Source organism: Theropithecus gelada, chromosome 4 (assembly GCF_003255815.1).
Source record: "Theropithecus gelada isolate Dixy chromosome 4, Tgel_1.0, whole genome shotgun sequence".
NCBI lineage: Eukaryota > Metazoa > Chordata > Mammalia > Primates > Cercopithecidae > Theropithecus > Theropithecus gelada.
In genome coordinates, this window is record NC_037671.1 from 99,097,887 (window position 1) to 99,115,792 (window position 17,906).

The following is a 17,906-nucleotide window of genomic DNA, read 5'->3' on the forward strand; positions in this document are numbered from 1 at the left end:
GCACCTCCCAACAGACCCCGGTGTGTGATGTTCCCCTCCCTAAAACAGGCATTTTGGACAACACATTCTTGGCAATGGAACCTGGACAACATTTGTCAAACACAGTAGAAGTTTTCACTCTGCATTATAAAAAAGACAGCCAGATATCAATGGTTACAGAAATGAAATAAGATGGAAAATTTTAAACAAATTGTTTAAACTATTTTCTTAAAGAGACTTCCTCCAGTGCCAGAGATGTTGAACAGCCTCCTGGTCAGTCATCCACAAGCAATTCTTCACATAATTGATGAACTTGGCTTCCACTTTGAGAAGAGAACCACCTTTTTCTATACTTGCATTTTTGCTTTAATGTTTACTACAAAACTATGTCCTTTATGTGTTTTGGGAGTTTTTTCCTGTTTTTTTGAAGAATTCTTGTCCTTTTGATCTTGGTGTTGATTTTTGTCCTTTTGATCTTGGTGTTGACTCAAAAGGCTTTCAGTCTTTTCCATTCTGGTTTGACTTTGGGGCATTTTTGGCTGGAGTATCTCCTATAGATTTCTTCACTGGAGTTTTTCTTCAGTTTTCTCATCATCAAAATCACATCATCATCATCTTTATCATTATCATCATCATCTTATTCATCAGCAGCAAGTTTTACTTTTCTCTGTGGAACCTTGCTATCACCCCCAGGGGTAGATCGCCCTTCAGGTATACTTAACAGTTTCACATCCTCCTCCTCTTCATCTTCTGACTCTGCATCTTCCTCCACAACTACTCAGTGCTGTCCACTAATATGCACTGACCCTGAACACTTCAATTATAAGACCACTGGTAGTGTTATTTCAAAGCCCCCAAAGGAAACTGTTGGCTGTACAGACATTTTCAAAGTTGCCAGTGTTATCTTAGTTGGGCTGCCTTCATAATTCATTGTCTCTGCTTCAACAATGTGCAACTTATCCTTTGCACCAGCCCCTAAACTGACCGTTCTTAAAGATAACTGGTGCTCATTTTCATCATTATCCACCTTAAAGTGATAATATTTGTTGGTCTTTAGTTCACAATTGAAAAGATAGTTCTGGGGCCTCAGGGGGCTCATGTCTATGTCCATCAAATCTTCCATGGGATGGTGGCATGCACTTAGGTAGGAGAGAAGGCAGACAGAGATAAATGACTACTGCTCCAGAGAAAGGCCATGCAGCACGGAATCACACCAGGGAGTTTAGATTCTAATATGGGTTCTACTACCTCCTAGTTGTATGATCTTGATCTATTTAAATTGTCTGAGACTCAATTTCCTTACTTGGAAATGAGGATGATAAAACCTACCTTACAGGGTTATTATAATGAGTAAATAGGATGGCCAGGTAAAATACAGAATATGTATTCTGTATTTTAAATATGATTGTTCAGATAAAGAATGAATAATTTTTCAGTATAAGTATGTCCTTTGTAATATTTGGGATATACTAATACTAAAATATTTCACTGTAATCAAAATTTAACTGTCCATCCTGTCTCTATCCTCCCTAAATCTGACAACCTTATTAGTACATGAGTTGGTTGCTTGTCTCTTCATTTTTCATAAGAGGACATCAATCTTATATATGTATAATATATGTAAAATATATAGAATTCATATTGAAATAACCTTTCTGTGATTTTTTTTTGTATGCAAGGAAAGCATATACTATAGTTGCCTATATTACTTCCCCAATTCCCCAACATTTTCTTTTTAAATAGAGGTGAATAATATACCATCACCTGGATTAAGCTTAGCAATATCTTTGTGGCTTTCATTGCCTTATTTTTCTATTAGAAAATAATTGTGACTCTATGAATTGCATAGTAACCAGGGAAACTCATTTGAATCGAGTTCTCTTAATGAATACACCTCTAGCAATAACTTGGTGCTAAAAACAAAAATGACATTTTAAGCACGGTTATATTTGCATTTTGAAGGGGCAATTTGCCCTGTACCCTACAACTAGAGAAGGTAGAAGAAAAAACATGAGAAGATTTTGACAAGTGAATCTGGGCAGTCTTTACCTTACAGCAACCTCAACTAATGACAGGCAACGAGCTATTCTTAAATTTAACTTATTCTATTGCTGGATAAAGACAATTTGTTCTTCCTAGAACAACCATCTTTTTTTTTTTCCTTCTAAGCTGCTATTCCGAAATGAAAATGTACAAGTGAGGATGAGAAAAGTATATGGTAAAAATATTTTTTCTTGATTTCTTTCTCAAAAGTTTTAGAAGTTAAAGAATATGTGAGAAGAAAAAATATATAGGCTGAATTTTTAATCATTAAGAAATATGTTTTTCTTATAGGAATTTTTGAGGTATTTATCCATGAATAAAAACAGAAATATTAAGATTTAATCACGTGTATTTATCTGCCAACTTGAAATTGGACAAATGTACTAAAAATAATGTGCCAATATTTTGTCTTTTGCTTAATTATCTGAAAACATTGCTTCGTGATTAGTGGCTTAGGAAACCTCCTGGTGAAAAGAGTAGAGCACTTTTAAAGAAATGCTCATCATCGTTGCTTTTGGTGCACAGAAGATGGTATTTGGGGGATATTAAGCATGTCTCTGACTCTGGGGAGAAATGTGATTCAGAAGCAGGACTGCCCTTCGACCCAGGACAGAGGGGCCCTACCCTGGGTCCTGCCCTTGAGTGGGCTGCGTATTTTGCACACATTGAAACACAAATGTGTCTTATTTTATTTTTTTATATTTTGTAGGTAAGTCTTTGGAAAGTTTGGCAACTGAACTTTCCGGAATTATGGCTGGTGCCCACACACTTTCTAGAGGAAGTGGGGCTGCGGGTGGAGGGAAAGGGTTCTAGATTCTACTCTGGGAGCCCAGAGAAAGAGCAGCTGCTTTGGTTTAGGTTGGTGCCTCCACACCACACAGTGTGGGTGTCTAGGTAGGGCAGGGTCCCAGGAAAACAGTGTGTCTTCCTCTCCTCTAGCTGGGTGGTGTGGTTTTGGGAGGTACTGAGAACATCTTGGAAATCCTCACTTGAAAAGTGAGGCTGGGGAAGGGGAACGTGTTTTTCCTGTCTCCTGGGGAGCTTGACATGGTTGGGACAGGTCTAGTCACCACCCATGAGTCTGTCCCTAGCTTCCACTCTGTCCTGGTCTAACTAGTCTGTGATTTATAGGGGGCAAACTTGGTGTGGGACAAGAGGGCTCCTTTAGCCTCTGTGTAAGGAAGATAATTCCTGGAGTACATAGGTGGGAACAAGGTCTGGGCTGTGGTATCGTTTTAAATTATAACTTCCAGCTATTTAGAAATATAGCATGTTGGCCTCTACTTGTGTTTTTTTCCCAGGCCCTCCCAATGTTAGTGGTAGGTCTGTACAGAAGTATTGAACTCTGAATATGAAAAAAATTTTTAGGAGTACCTTAATGGAATGTTTTTGCTTATTTTTTTTATGTATGCCCTAGAGTAATAACTTGTAAAAGTCCATGTTTGAAGTAACCAAGGGATCTTATTGTCAGTCTTATTCTAAGTTTCAAAAAAAGTATATGTCAGTTTGTTTTAAAAATTGTTTTATTATTAATATTATTTTTGCTTGACAAATCATGATTATATACATTTATGGTATATAATGTAATGTTTTCATATATGTATAAAATGTGGAATGACTAAATCAAGCTAACATATCTATCATCTCTCTTAGCTATCTTTTATTTATTTTTTTTTTTGAGACAAGGTATGGCTCTCTCACTCAGGCTGGAGTGCAGTGGAGCTACCTTGGCTCACTACAACCTTTACCTCCTGGGCTCAGCCTCCCAGTAGCTGGGATTACAGATGCATGAAACCATGCCTGGCTAATTTTTCTATTTTTTGTAGAGACAGGGTTTTGCCATATTGCCCAGGATGGTCTCCGACTCCCGAGATCAAGTGATCCACCTGCCTTGGCCTCCCAAAGTGCTGAAATTACAGGTGTAAGCCACCATGTCCAGCTTTACCTATCATTTTTTATGTGAGACATTTTAAATTTACTCTCTTAATTATTTTGAAATATACATTACTATTAACCATAGTCATGCTGATATGCAATAGGTCTCAAAATCTATTCCTATTGTCTACTATTGTCTATCTAAATATTCATACCCTTTTACCAGCAATTCTTCTTTCCCTCCCTCCCCAACCCTCTAGTAGCCTATGGTAAGCATCTTTCTACTCTCTACTTTTGTAAGTTCAATTTTTTTAGTCTCCACATATAACAGCTTAACTTTTCCACATATAACAAGAGATCTGAGGCAGGTGGATCGCTCAAGCTCAGGAGTTGGAGACCATCCTGGGCAACATAGCAAAACCCTGTCTCAACAAAAATTACAAAAACTAGCCAGGCATGGTGGCATGCACCTGTAATCTCAGCTACTGGGGAGGCTGAGTTGTTGTATGTGGAAACTAAAAAAAATGCTTATAGAAGTAGGGAGTAGAATGTGGCATATTTCTTTTTGTGCTTAGCTTATTTCATTTAGCATAATGTTCATCAATTGCACCCATGTTGTCACAAATGACAGGATTTTCCCCCTTTCTAAAGCTGAATAGCATTCCATTGTGCATATACACTACCATATTTTCTTTATCCATTCATCCATTGAAGGAACTCTTATGTTGATTAGTCATAGCTTGACTATTGTGAATGATGCTATAGTGAACATGAAAGTGCAGATATCTCTTTGATGTATTGATTTCAGTTCCTTTGGATATATATACCCAGAAGTGGGATTAGTGGATTATATGGGAATTCTATTTTTAGTTTTTTTTGAGAAATTTCCATACCAGTTTCTGTAACAGTTATGCTAATTTAAATTTCCACCAACAATGTAAAGAGTTCCCTTATCTCTGCATCTTTGTTATCTTTCATCTTTTTGATAAAAACCTTTCTAGCAGACGTCAAGTGATATCTCACAGTGCTATTAATTTTCCTTTCCCTGATGATTAGCGATGCTGAGCATTTTTTGATATACCTGTTGGGCATTTATGTGTCTACTTTTGAGAAGCATCTATTCAGATCCTTTACCCCCCAACCTTTTTTTGAGACAGGGTCTCGCTCTGGAGTGTGGTGACACAATCATAGCTCACTGCAGCCCCAACCTCTGATATGGTTTGGCTCTGTCCTCACCCAAATCTCATCTCGAATTGTAATCCCCACATGTCAAGAGAGGGACCTGATGGGAAGGTGATTGGATCATGGGGGCAGTTTCTCTCATGCTGTTCTTGAGATAGTGAGGGAGTTCTCACAAGAGCTGATGGTTATTTTAGAAGTGTTTGGAAGTTCCTTCTCTGCAGCACTTCTCTCTCTCCTGCTGCCATGTAAGACATGCCTTGCTTCCCCTTCACCTTCTGCCAGATTGTAAGTTTCCTGAGGCCTCCCAGCCATGTGGAACTGTGAGTCAACTAAACCTCCTTTCTTTATAAATACCCAGTGTCAGTTAGTATCTTTATGGCAGTGTGAAAATGGACTAATACAACCACCCAGATTCAATGGACCCTCCCACCTCAGGCTACTGAGTAGCTAGGACTACAGGTACACACCACCATACACAGCTAATTGTACTTTTTGAAGAAATGGGGTTTTGCCATTTTGCCCACAATGGTCTTGAACTCCTGGACTCAAGTGCTGTGTCTGCCTTGCCTCCCAAATTGCTGAGATTCTAGACATGAGCCACTGTGCTTGGCCCTTTGCCTGTTTTTAAATTGAGTTATTTGTTTTCCTTCTGTTGAGTTGTTTAAGATCCTTATATAACCCCTTATTGTATTATGTCTTGTAAATATTTTCTCCCATTCTATGGATTTATTTTGTTGTTTCTTTTGTTGTGCAGGCACTTTTTTAGTTTGATGTAATCTGTTTGTCTATTTTTGCTTTTGTTGCCTGTGCTTTCAGGGTCATGTCCAAAAAAACTGTTGCTCAGACCAATGTCCTTGGAGCATTTTCTCTGTTTTCTTCTAGTAGTTTTACAGTTTCAGATCTTTAGTATTTATGTCGTTAATCCATTTTGGGTTGATTTTTGTATACAGCTTATTTTTAAATTGAACAAGGTTAGAGTTTTATTCTTTTACATGTGGATATTTAGTTTTCCCAACACTATTTATTGAAGAAACTATTCTTTCCTCATTGTGTATTCCTGAAATCTATGTCAAAAATAAATTGATTATAAATGTTTGGATCTATTTCTGGGCTCTCTGTTCTAATCCATTGGCCTATATGTCTGGTTTTTGTTTGTTTGGTTGGTTTTTGTTTTTGTTTTTGTTTTTGAGACAGAGTCTTGCTGTCGCCCAGGTTGGAGTGTAGTGGCGCAATCTCAGCTCACTGCAACCTCTGCCTCCCAGGTTCACGCCATTCTCCTGCCTCAGCCTCCTGAGTAGCTGGGACTACAGGCACCTGCCACCACGCCTGGCTAATTTTTTATATTTTTAGTAGAGACGGGGTTTCAACGTGTTAGCCAGGACGGTCTTGACCTCCTGACCTCATGATCCACCTGCTTTGGCCTCCCAAAGTGCTGGGATCACAGGCGTGACCCCATTTTTTTTTTTTTTTGCTAGTACCATGGTGTTTTAATAACTACAGCTTTGTAGTAAATTTTGAAATCAAAAATTGTGATGCTTCCATCTTTGTTCTTTTTGCTCAAGATTGTTTTGGTTATTAAAGGTATTTTGTGGTTGAATATAAACTTAGGGACTGTTTTTCTATTTCTGTGAAAAATGACACTGAATTTTCATAGGGATTGCATTGAATTTATAGATTGCTTTTGGTAGTATGGACATTTTTACAATGTTGATCCTTTAAATCCAAAAATATGGGATATCTTTCCATTTATTTGTGTTTTCTTCAATTTCTTTCATTAGTGTTTTCAAGCTTTCAGAATACAGGTCTTTTATCTCCTTAGTTAAATTTTTACCTAAGTATTTGATTCTTTTGTTGCTATTGTAAATGGAGTTGTTTTCTTAATTTCCTTTCCGGGTAGTTCATTATCAGAATATATAATGCTACTTATTTTTGTATGTTGACTTTGTATCTTGTAACTTTCCTAAATTTTTAAGAAGTTTTAACATTTTTTGGTAGAATGTGCCATAGTTTAATGAGAGCATTTTTATTTTTTAGGGGAATATAAAGTATTTGTGTGCCTTACAATTAATGGCATTTTGAGTTTAATGATACGTGATGGATCACTAGTCTCATGTTTTCTGAGCTAGTGCAATTCCATGGGTGGAAGCCATGAGGACCTTGTGGCTTCAAAGTTTCCATAACTGACATTAGGATGTGGACACTGCTGAGGCATCTTTTGGTGGAGAATAGCAGAATAGCCCTTCCTTAGTGTTGCGGGTCAAGAACAAAGTGAGAAAATGACTTGTCAACATACCAGCAGGGCGTGGTTAGTGGGATAGCCATTCAAGCATGCCTGGGAGAGTCTGAGCCTTTGTGGAAGCATTAATATATCGGGAAAAAGTCCCACGCTGAACAGTGTCCACCCTGAAAGAGACTGTCAATTAATTATAAAGTTACCAAATAATAAGGGAGAGCATATATTACCAAATATAAATATATTATAAACAAAATGATTCAAATACTTCTCAATTCATTTATAATCTATATCCAATTAAGTCCTGATACTTGGAAAAGGCAATAAGTGGTCCAACAGGTTTGCATAAAGAGACCTGGGGGCTGGGTTTGGTGCCCTTTGTCCTCCTCACTCTGAGAGAGGATGAGGGAGGTGACAGACCATTTGTCTCTTATGCCAGACAAGGAGTGCAGTAGTACTTCTGAGCACAGGCTCATCTTGGGCATGAGAAAGTAGCTCCTTACCTGGAAAGTAATCCCTCCCNCCTTTTCTCCTTCCTTCCTTCCTTCCTTCCTTCCTTCCTTCCTTCCTTCCTTTGAGACAGAGTCTCGCTGTGTTGCCCAGACTGGAGAGTAGTGATGCCATCTAGGCTCACTGCAACTTCCGCCTGTCGGGTTCAAGCGATTCTTGTGCCTCAGGCTTCTGAGTAGCTGGGATTACAGGCACACGCCACCACGCCTGGCTAATTTTTGTATTTTTAGTAGAGATGGGGTTTTGCCATGTTGGCCAGGCTGGTCTTGAACTCCTGACCTCAAGTGATCCACCTGCCTCAACCTTCCAAAGTAGTGGGATTACAGGCATGAGCCACCATGTCCAGTCCGTCTGGCTTCTTTCTAATTCCAAGTTATCAGGTCTCAGTACATTATAGCAGTCTACATAAGTTGCAAAAATAAACTTCCTGATTCCCAAGCACATCATGTTTAATGAGCCATCCTGGACACTGAATTTCAAAAGGATTAGAAATTTATTTCTGGGTCTCTTTATGAGAGGAATGAGCAAGAGCCTATGCAACTATTTCAAGAGGAGATTCAGTCTTTAGAGATCTTTTGGTAATAAAATGATCACACACTAACTCTTAGGCAATCATATTGAGACTTATAATGCTATGACTGAGGAAAAGTAAACATACTGCTAAATGGTTGAACCTTCATGCTTAAAAAGCACGAAGTTCTAAACAGATTTACTTCATTTTTATTTCCATTCCTACTTTCAGAAATAAGTGAAATGTTTGAGTAAAGCCAGATTTGAGGGGTCTTTTTCCCTTCTCTGCCACAAAATTTGCTGGATAAATTGCCTCCTTAGTAGATTTATATTTGGGTTGCCAGATAAAATACAGGACATACAAATATTGCATAGGACATACTTATACTAAAAATTATTTGTTGATTATATGTAATTAAAATTAAACTAGGTGTCTTTTAATGGTAAATAGGGCCATCTTGATTTATATGTACTTTGTATGGCTATTCTTATTTGCCACACAAGTTTTTAAGAGACGCAGCATTTCTGGATTAGTTGACTGTTACTGTCAATAACTCATAATATTAAAATTTAATAATCTTGTCAGTTTATTAATTTATAAGATGGATTCTTGGTGCTTTGGGCCCAAATATTCTGTAACTATAGCATGTTAAAAGCAGACCATCCTTTTTTTCTGATGAATCAGAGTTGTTTATTTAATTATTGAAATGTTATCCTCAACAGTTACCAAATGCCTGGCAAGGTAAGGTTTAAGCTGGCTTTTTTTTTTTTTTTTTTTTGTAAGTCAGAAGACCTCTCCAAATTTTTTTTGTATTATAATTTTATATTATAAGACTAGCTTTTCTTCCATTTTGGAAGTCAAATCAAGAATGATGGAGATCTGAAATTTTGAATCCTTTATGATTACTATGATTTACTGACCCCAAATCAGATGATTGCTCTACTGTTTGCATAGATGACCTTAGATTTGGATGTACTTTAACACCTTCTGAGAATTACCAGACACAGTGCTTGAATAAACATCAGATTTTTGAAAACTGTATAAGCTGAGTGTTATTGGTTTTATTTGGCTCATTTCACTTTCATTTTTACATGATGATTGCCTACAGAGCTGAATATGGATATTAAAATGTGATAGGGAATGTGTGAGTGAGTGTGTGTGTGTGTGCATGTGTGCACTGAGGAATGCTGTATATTGAGTGAGAAAGAAAGACAAAAAAAATCCTGCAGACATCCAATCCTGATTCTTAGAAACAGGAATTGATAGAACACATGGATCAGTCATGGGTAACCCTAACCATTGTCAAAGTGCGTGCTTAAGTGATGTCTGGTAGAAGGCAGAACAAATAAAGAGATAGGTGGTTTACTTGACATTCTGTTCGCCAGAGATTTGCATTAACTGGCATGTGTGGACGTATTCCACAGAGCAACAGCTGACATTTATAATGATGACGCTGGGACATGGTAAATGCTGTGTGAATTATCAAAGAAAAATGAAAACCTGTTAGTGCAAATCAGATGTTAAGTGCATTTTATTGTGTTTTTTTAATTAACGTTGACTCTTTACATAGAGCACATATATTTTTGCTTTAATCAGGATAATTATGCTTTCTGACCAAATCAGATGACACAAAGGGGATTGTAGAAATTTAACACACACTTGCTCATTACCTGCTGTGTAATAAGCTATGGGCAAACATTGATAGACACGATTTTATGTCCTCAAGAAATTCATAATTACGGGAGACAGAGAACCATATGGTTTTTATAAAGTGTAACAGTACCCTAATGTACATACAAATACAATGGAAACCATAGTGTAGAAGTGATTGATAAAAGAGAAGTCAAAGATTTATTACTGATAAGTTAACATTTGAATTGCACATTGAAGAACAAGTAAGCTTTCTCTAGCTAAATAGAAAGTTTACTGTCATGTCCCAGAATAGGGATTTTATGTACTTTGTCCCTTCTTTTCTCCATCATCTCCTCATTTCTGGGACTGACAGTAGATACATTAGATAGTGGAGGATGAAGTTTGATATGCTTTAAGAAATACTGCTCTGAATACCCTGGGTCCTCCTTTCAATTGTTATTTGAGTGTCAGAGTGGGCACTGGAGTAATGTGAAAATCTATCACCTCAAGTTGAGGAGAAAGACCTGGAAATTAAATAAGGGATTCAGGAAAAATCATATTGGCCTATAGGATTATTTGCTTTGTTAAATAATCTGTTTTTATTGTTTTAAAGTAAAATTACTTTGGATTTCTCTTGGTATTTCCAAATTATCTATCTTATGGACAGAAGATCTTACAGAGCAAAGCAACCCTCAGCAATGACAAGGGTCACAATGGCTCAGGTTTTATTTCTCCTCAAGTAATCTTTCATACAGCCTGCTTGTTAATAAATAGTTAATTATTTGCGCAGCTGCTAATTCTGCTTGAGCCCACCAGTGGATACAAGACATTGGCATTTTGCAGCTGCATTTTGCCCTGGGTGGGAATGTCGATGCAGAGTTCAGGACAGGTAGGGTAGCCTCTTCAGTCAGTCATAAATCAGGACAATCCAGGCCCAATACTAGACTCAGAGTTTGTCATCATTGATTACATAAACCAAAGATCAATCAATTCCCCCGTGTCTGGCTCTGTGAGTGCAAAGAAATTAACAATGGTCAATTTGTTTATTTTTATCAGTTATTATTTTCATGCTAATGGAATGATGATAAAGACACTGGACTGGGCACATGTGTCTGGATTCTGGTGCAACCTGTGCTATTCACTGACTGTACAACTTTAGGCAACTATCTTAGCCCTTCTGGACTTCATTTTCTCCATAGTATATGGACTAAATGATCCTCACAATTTTTTCCAGTTCTAGAATGCTAGGAATTTTTTGTCAATTTTTAAATTTTGTGGATACATAGTAGGTGTATACATTTATGGGGTAAAAGAAATGTCTTCATACAGGCATGCAATGTATAATAATCACATCATGGAGAATGGGGCATCCATCCTTTCAAGCATTTATCCTTTATGCCATGAATAATCTAATTATACTCTTTTTGTCACTTTAAAATGTACTACTAAGTAATTATTGACTGTAGTCACCCTGTTGTGCTATCAAATAGTAGATCTTATTCATTCATTTTATTTTTTGTACCCATTAACCATCCCTACCTCCTTCCAACCTCTCCACCTACCCTTCCACCATCCTTCTACTCTCTCTGTTCCATGAGTTTAATTATTTGATTTTTAGATCCCACAAATAAAGAAGAACATGCAATGTTTGTCTTTCTGTGTCTGGCTTATTCTACTTAACATAATGACCTCCAGTTCCATTCATGCTGTTGCAAATCTCATTTTATTATGTTTGAAATCTGTTAATGAACAGTTAGGTTGTTTCCAAATCTTGACTATTGTGAGCAGTGCTACACCAAACATGGTAGTGCAGATATCTCTTTAATATACTGATTTAATTTCATTTGGGTACATACCCAGCAGTGGGATTGATGGGTCATATGGGAGCTCTATTTTTTGTTTTTGAAGAAAGCTCCAAACTGTTTTCCATGGTGCTTGTACTAACTTACATTCCCACGAACAGTGCATGAGGGTTCTCTTTTCTTCACATCCTCTCCAGCATTTGGTATTATCTGTCTTTTGGATGAAAGCCATTTGAACTGGGGTAAGATGATATCTCATTGTAGTTTTGACTTAACATTTCTCTAATGATCAATGACATTGAGCACCTTTACATACACCTGTTTGCCATTTGTATGCCTTCTTTTGAGAAATGTCTATTCAAATCTTTAGCCCATTTTTAAATCGGGTTATTAGATTTTCCAATAAGGTGGTTTGAGTTCCTTATATATTCTGGCTATTAATCCCTTGTTAAAAGGGTAGTTCGCAAATATTTTCTCCCATTCCGTGTGTTGTCTCTTCACTTTGTTGATTGTGTCCTTTGCTGTTCAGAAGCTTTTTAACTCGATGTGATCCCATGTGATCCCATTTTTGCTTTGGCTGACTGTGCTTGTGGAGTATTCCTCAGGACATTTTTGTCCAGACCAATGTCCTGGAGATTGACCTCAATGTTTTCTTGTAGTGTACTAGGATTCTTAAAAGCCACTTTTACAGATATCTATGTACCTAAACAAATATATTTATGCCTTTTCATTTTAAAATAGATTTTAAATTTATTTTACTAAAATACTGAGTTATCAGTGTGTAAGTTTAAAACATTATTCAATGAAAATAATGTGCTTTTTCAAGAACTACATAATTCCAAACAAAATACATTTGAGGGCATAAGGAGAGAGGCACCAAAATCTACCTCTATGCTCCCCTTTCATCCAAGACATAAAAGAAAGCAGCACTAATCATTTCTTCTGCTAACCCCAGTAAGTAACTAATGCAGAACACTTTGATGTGTTTGACAGACAATTTCCAAATGTGATTTTTAATCCAGAGTCACAGAGCTACCTGGTTCCTTCTCCAAAATTTCTCATGTGGAAATTTATTACATATTCACATGCACACACACCGAAAGCCTCCCTTGCTTGCTACTTAATCACATTTCCTAAATGACTGTCCTACAGCCGTTAAGTTTATTAATGGAACCCCAAACAAAGGAATTTATCTTTCATAATAGCACCAAAGAAAAATTGCCAAAATTAAACTTTAGAATTTTTTTAAATGACATATCAAAATTCCACACATATACATGTGTGGAATTATTTAAGGTAATTATTGATATCAAAGAACTCACTACTGCCATTTAAAAAATTGTATTCTGGTTGTTTTGTAAATACCTTCTTCCTTCCTTCCTTTCTTTCTGTCTCTTTTTGTGGTTTGATGGTTTTCTGTAGTGGTATGTTTTGAATCTTTTACATCTCTGTTTTGTGTATCTGTGGAGTTTTGCTTTTCGGTTACCATGAGGCTTACATTGAACATTGTACACTTAGTCTACTTCAATCTGATAATAGCTTAAGTTTAATTATGTACAACAAGGCTACACTTTTACACTGTCTTCCAATTTTACATTTTTGATGTTTGAATTTACATCATTTTATAATATGTATCTGTTGAAAATTTATTTCAGTTACAGTTTTCATTAATGTGTTTTCACCCTTGAACTGGAGATAAAATTACTTTATGTACCACAATTACACTTTAAGGGCATTCTGAATATTGCTCTGTATCACTTATACCATTGGGTTCTATGCCTTTGTAAGTTTATTCTATTAATCAGCAGTCTTTCATTTCAATTTAACTCTTTTCCTATTTAGAAAAAAAGTGCAGCTCATTGCAAGCACTCATTTAATTTTACATAAACACATTCTTTGAGGCTGAAACAAATCTAACTTATTTTCAATGTAAAAATAAAATATAAAAACTGTTCTTGGAAGTATTTCTAAACAGAACTAACATCAGAATCATCTAAATAATCAGAATCAACTATTTTGGAAAAATAAGATTTATCAAATGAAAAATCAGATTTATCTTCAGCCAACAACTGTTTGAGAGCCATGTTAACATCACTTGTAGGAATGCTACATTTTCTAGTATTTGACGTTTTCAACTATTGAGAATTATTACATTTTGTAAATGGAAATATCACTACTAAAAATGGAATTCTATCAACTGAATGACATCTTTTTTTCCAAAGTCGATAGGCTAGAGCAATGTGAAAATAATAATAAAAGTGAGATATTTTGTGGCAAAGTTATCTCAGGGTAAATGCTGTAGCCATAATCACCACTGGACAGTATTCTTAGGGCAAATGGGAAAAGGGTTAAAGAACTCTCAGCTGGAAACCATCATTCTTAGCAAACTATCACAAGAACAGAAAACCAAACACCGCATGTTCTCACTCATAGATGGGAACTGAACAATGAGATCACTTGGACTCGGGAAGGGGAACATCACACACTGGGGCCTATCATGGGGAGGGGGGAGGGGGGAGGGATTGCATTGGGAGTTATACCTGATGTAAATGACGAGTTGATGGGTGCTGACGAGTTAATGGGTGCAGCACAGCAACATGGGACAAGTATACATATGTAACAAACCTGCACGTTATGCACATGTACCTTAGAACTTAAAAGTATAATAATAATAAAAAATAAATTAAAAAAATTACAGAATTATAGCATACACAGATAACATTCATGTAATACGAAAGATCATATTGTAAATTAAAACTTGAGAAATTAAAAAAATGTTAAAGAAAAAAAAGAAAAAATAATGTAATCTGGAATCAATTATTAAATTTTAATTTATTTAAAAAAAAAAAAAAGAGCTCTCTTGCAATTCCTGTAAGGCAGGCCTTAATGGGGATAATCTCCCTTAGCTTTTGTTTGTCAGGAAATGTTTTGATTTCTGAAATACAAGTTTTCTAGGTAAAGTATTCTTGGTTCACAGGTTTTTTCCCCCCCTTCAACACTTTGAATGTATTATCACACTCTCTCCTGGTTTCTGCTGAGACATTCACTGATAGATGTACTGGGACTCCTTTGTATGTGATATATTTCTTAATTCTTGCTGCTTTCAGGATTTCTTTGTCTTTGATTTTTGGTAGTGTGATTATTATATATCTTGGTAAACTCTTTGGGTTGAATTTCACAGGTGACTTCTTACCTTTATGTAAGAATTTTGTCTTCTTTCTTCAGATTAGGGATGCTTTTATTTATTATTTCTTTAAATATACTTTCTGGCCCTCATTCTCTTTCTTTTCCTTCTGGAATGCCAATTTTGTGTGGGTTAGGTCCCTTGATAGTATTCCATAATTCCCATAGGTTTCCTTCATTTCTTCTTTGTCTTTATTTTTTTCCCTCCTCTCTTGGATAATTTTACATGTTCTACCTTTGAATTCACTGATTCTTTCTTCAGCTTGATTGAGCTGGCTGTTGAAGTTTTTCATTTACTTTTTACATTAATCATTGTGTTCTTTAACTATAAAATTCCTGTTTATTTTTTATTTTTTTTTGTTTGTCAAACTTTTCATGTTGTTCATGTATTGTTATCCAAGTTGTATTTAATTTTTTATTTGAATATTCTTGAAGTTCATTGAACTTTTTAAAATAAGATTATTCTGAATTTTATTTCTGTCATTTCATAGATCTCCCTTTCTTTGGGGTTTATTGTTGGAGCTTTGTTAATTTTTTTGTAGGTGTCATGATTTCCCGAGTCTTTGTAATCCTTTTGTCCTTGCCTTGGTGCTTACACATTTGCAGGGATAGCCACTTTTTCCAGCTTTTATAGGAGATTTTCTTTGGCAAGGATAGACCTTCACTAGTTAGTCTAGCCTGTGATTCTAGATGGACTGGCAAGCAAAGCTTTCTTTCAGGTTCTCTAGATGGCTGGGATAATACATTTGCTCTGAATCTGAGCTAGGTTACAGAGTGTATTTTCAGGCTAGAAGGCGCTGTCATTTGAGTTTAGAAGTTGCACAGGGTTGCAGGAGGAGCCTTGAGGTTAAGTAAACAAGGATGGATTGACCAACTGCTAAGCTCAGTAGAAATGTACAATTGAGGTTTGCCTCCCTCCCTGGACAGGGTCTAGGGTTGAGTTTTGAGGTTGTGGGGAATACTGATTAAGCTTTCAGATGTGGCCTATCTAGATACTACTTGTTTGGAAATTCACTGCAGGAATTTTCTCCTTCCCAGGATAACGATTTGGGGTAGTGTGTAATGCTGGCTATAGAGGCTGACCGTCCAGGAATTCAAGCAATGTAGCACTTCTCATCTTTTCTAGGAGTCACCAACTTGGTTTTGTGGATGAGCTATGCTGTTAGTTGGTACCTTTTATTGAGCACCACTGCTGTCAGGTACACTGTGCTTTCACAAAAATTGACACATTGTTCTCTGTGGCCTCTATCGATCGCTTTGTTTCTTCCCTGACCCCAGGGAATCTAGCCATGCAGTTTTTCTGTATGTTCCCCATTCCCCATGAGATGAAAGCAAAGTGAGCTTCCTGGTAGGCATCTCAGAATGCTAGGGAAGCTGGAAGTCCACTTACTTGGTTCTCTTTTCCCACTGTAGAAACCTGGAGAATTCTCTCTGTGTAGCATTGTGCCAACTTGGAGGAGAAGGAACAGTAATGTGGTTAAAGTGAGATCATTTTTCCTATCCTTTCAATGCAAGTTTTTATTTAGTTTCGTGGAACACACAGGCAATTCAGGTTGATTTTTACATGCTGAGGTTTCACCAGGTGCTTTGGTCTGTGGATAATTGCTACTTGATCTTCTGTGAGAGGGAGTGAAGCCTGGGACTTCCTGGAACCTCCTATTCCACCATCTTGCTGATAACACTGTCTGATATTATTTCTTGTTAATGTCAAGAAATTCTATGTGAAAGAATCTTTGGTTGGGAAGGCGTAGATTATTTGTCTTCTTGTCACTTCATTTTCCTCTCTATCCATAAAACATTGATCTTAAACTCTACCTGTATAAGATTAGCAAACTGTGCAGCTTGTATGAACAGCTTAGTTCAGTGATAAATGGTCATAAGTGCTTGAGATATTTAGGATATCTGTAAAAACCTGAGTTGAGTTTATGTTTTTATGTCAAATTTACATTCACATAAGGGATATCTTTGACAAGTTAGTCCAATTACTTAGTTTATGATATTAATGAAGGAAAATATCTTAAAATCCACCCTGAGACTGAATGGCTGGCTGTGCTCTAAACCACTGCCCCATACCTGGCCAATCAGTTCACAAAAGATGACTTTGGCATAAATGGATCATAATCTGAAATACTTCATAGCGTACAGATAAAGGACAGCATTTCAAGAAGACATCCCTAAGTTTAAATCCCAGCTCTGCTACCTACAAGCTATGTGATCTTAATTAAGCTTAAACTCTCTGAGATTCAGTTTGCACACCTGTAAAACTGTGTAATTGTAATGTATCTACCCCAGTTATTATCGTAGGGATTAAATTGTATGAGATAACATATACTGAGCATCTGGTATATGCCTGGCACATAACAGTCTCAATAAATGATAGCTATATTTTCTCTACTACATGTGACTTCATTTTTAATCCAAGGATCAACATATTATTGCTAACTTGGACTCAGTCAGAGGTTCTTCCCATTAAAAGGAATGAATATTTTTGATTGGTTGATTAGTTAGCTTAATCATTTAGACTTTCCAAATGATGAATTCATATCCCCACATTACAAATATAATTACATTATGGAGTCTCTAAATTTAATGTCAAATATATTCACTTTAGTGATTGTCAAAAGTAGTCAGGACAGTTACTATACTTAGTTTTTTGAAACTGTCCACTGTCTTTTTGATAGGAAAGCAGATAAAAATAATTAAATACATAATGACTTATGTTAAAAATGGAATGAAAATCTCTGTCTTTGATACACTATTCTATAAAAAAGTGTATGTGTGATGAACAAAGAATAAAGTTATTAAAATTGAACACAAGTTATGCCAAGTGAAGTTTACATTTTGTATTTTTAGGGAAGTATTAGAATATAATCAGCGGGCACAAGTCAAATGGCTAATATAAATTCTCTTAGAGAAATAGTAAAATTTACCTTCAGAAAAGCTCATTTTGGAGGCT

The 17,906-nt window shown here is 36.3% G+C and overlaps 1 pseudogene; it reads right to left on the reverse strand.

The window, feature by feature from the left end:
• Nucleotides 1-207: 207 nt before the first annotated feature.
• LOC112623584 lies at nucleotides 208-1,102 on the reverse strand (annotated as a pseudogene).
• Between the last annotated feature and the right edge of the window lie 16,804 nt (nucleotides 1,103-17,906).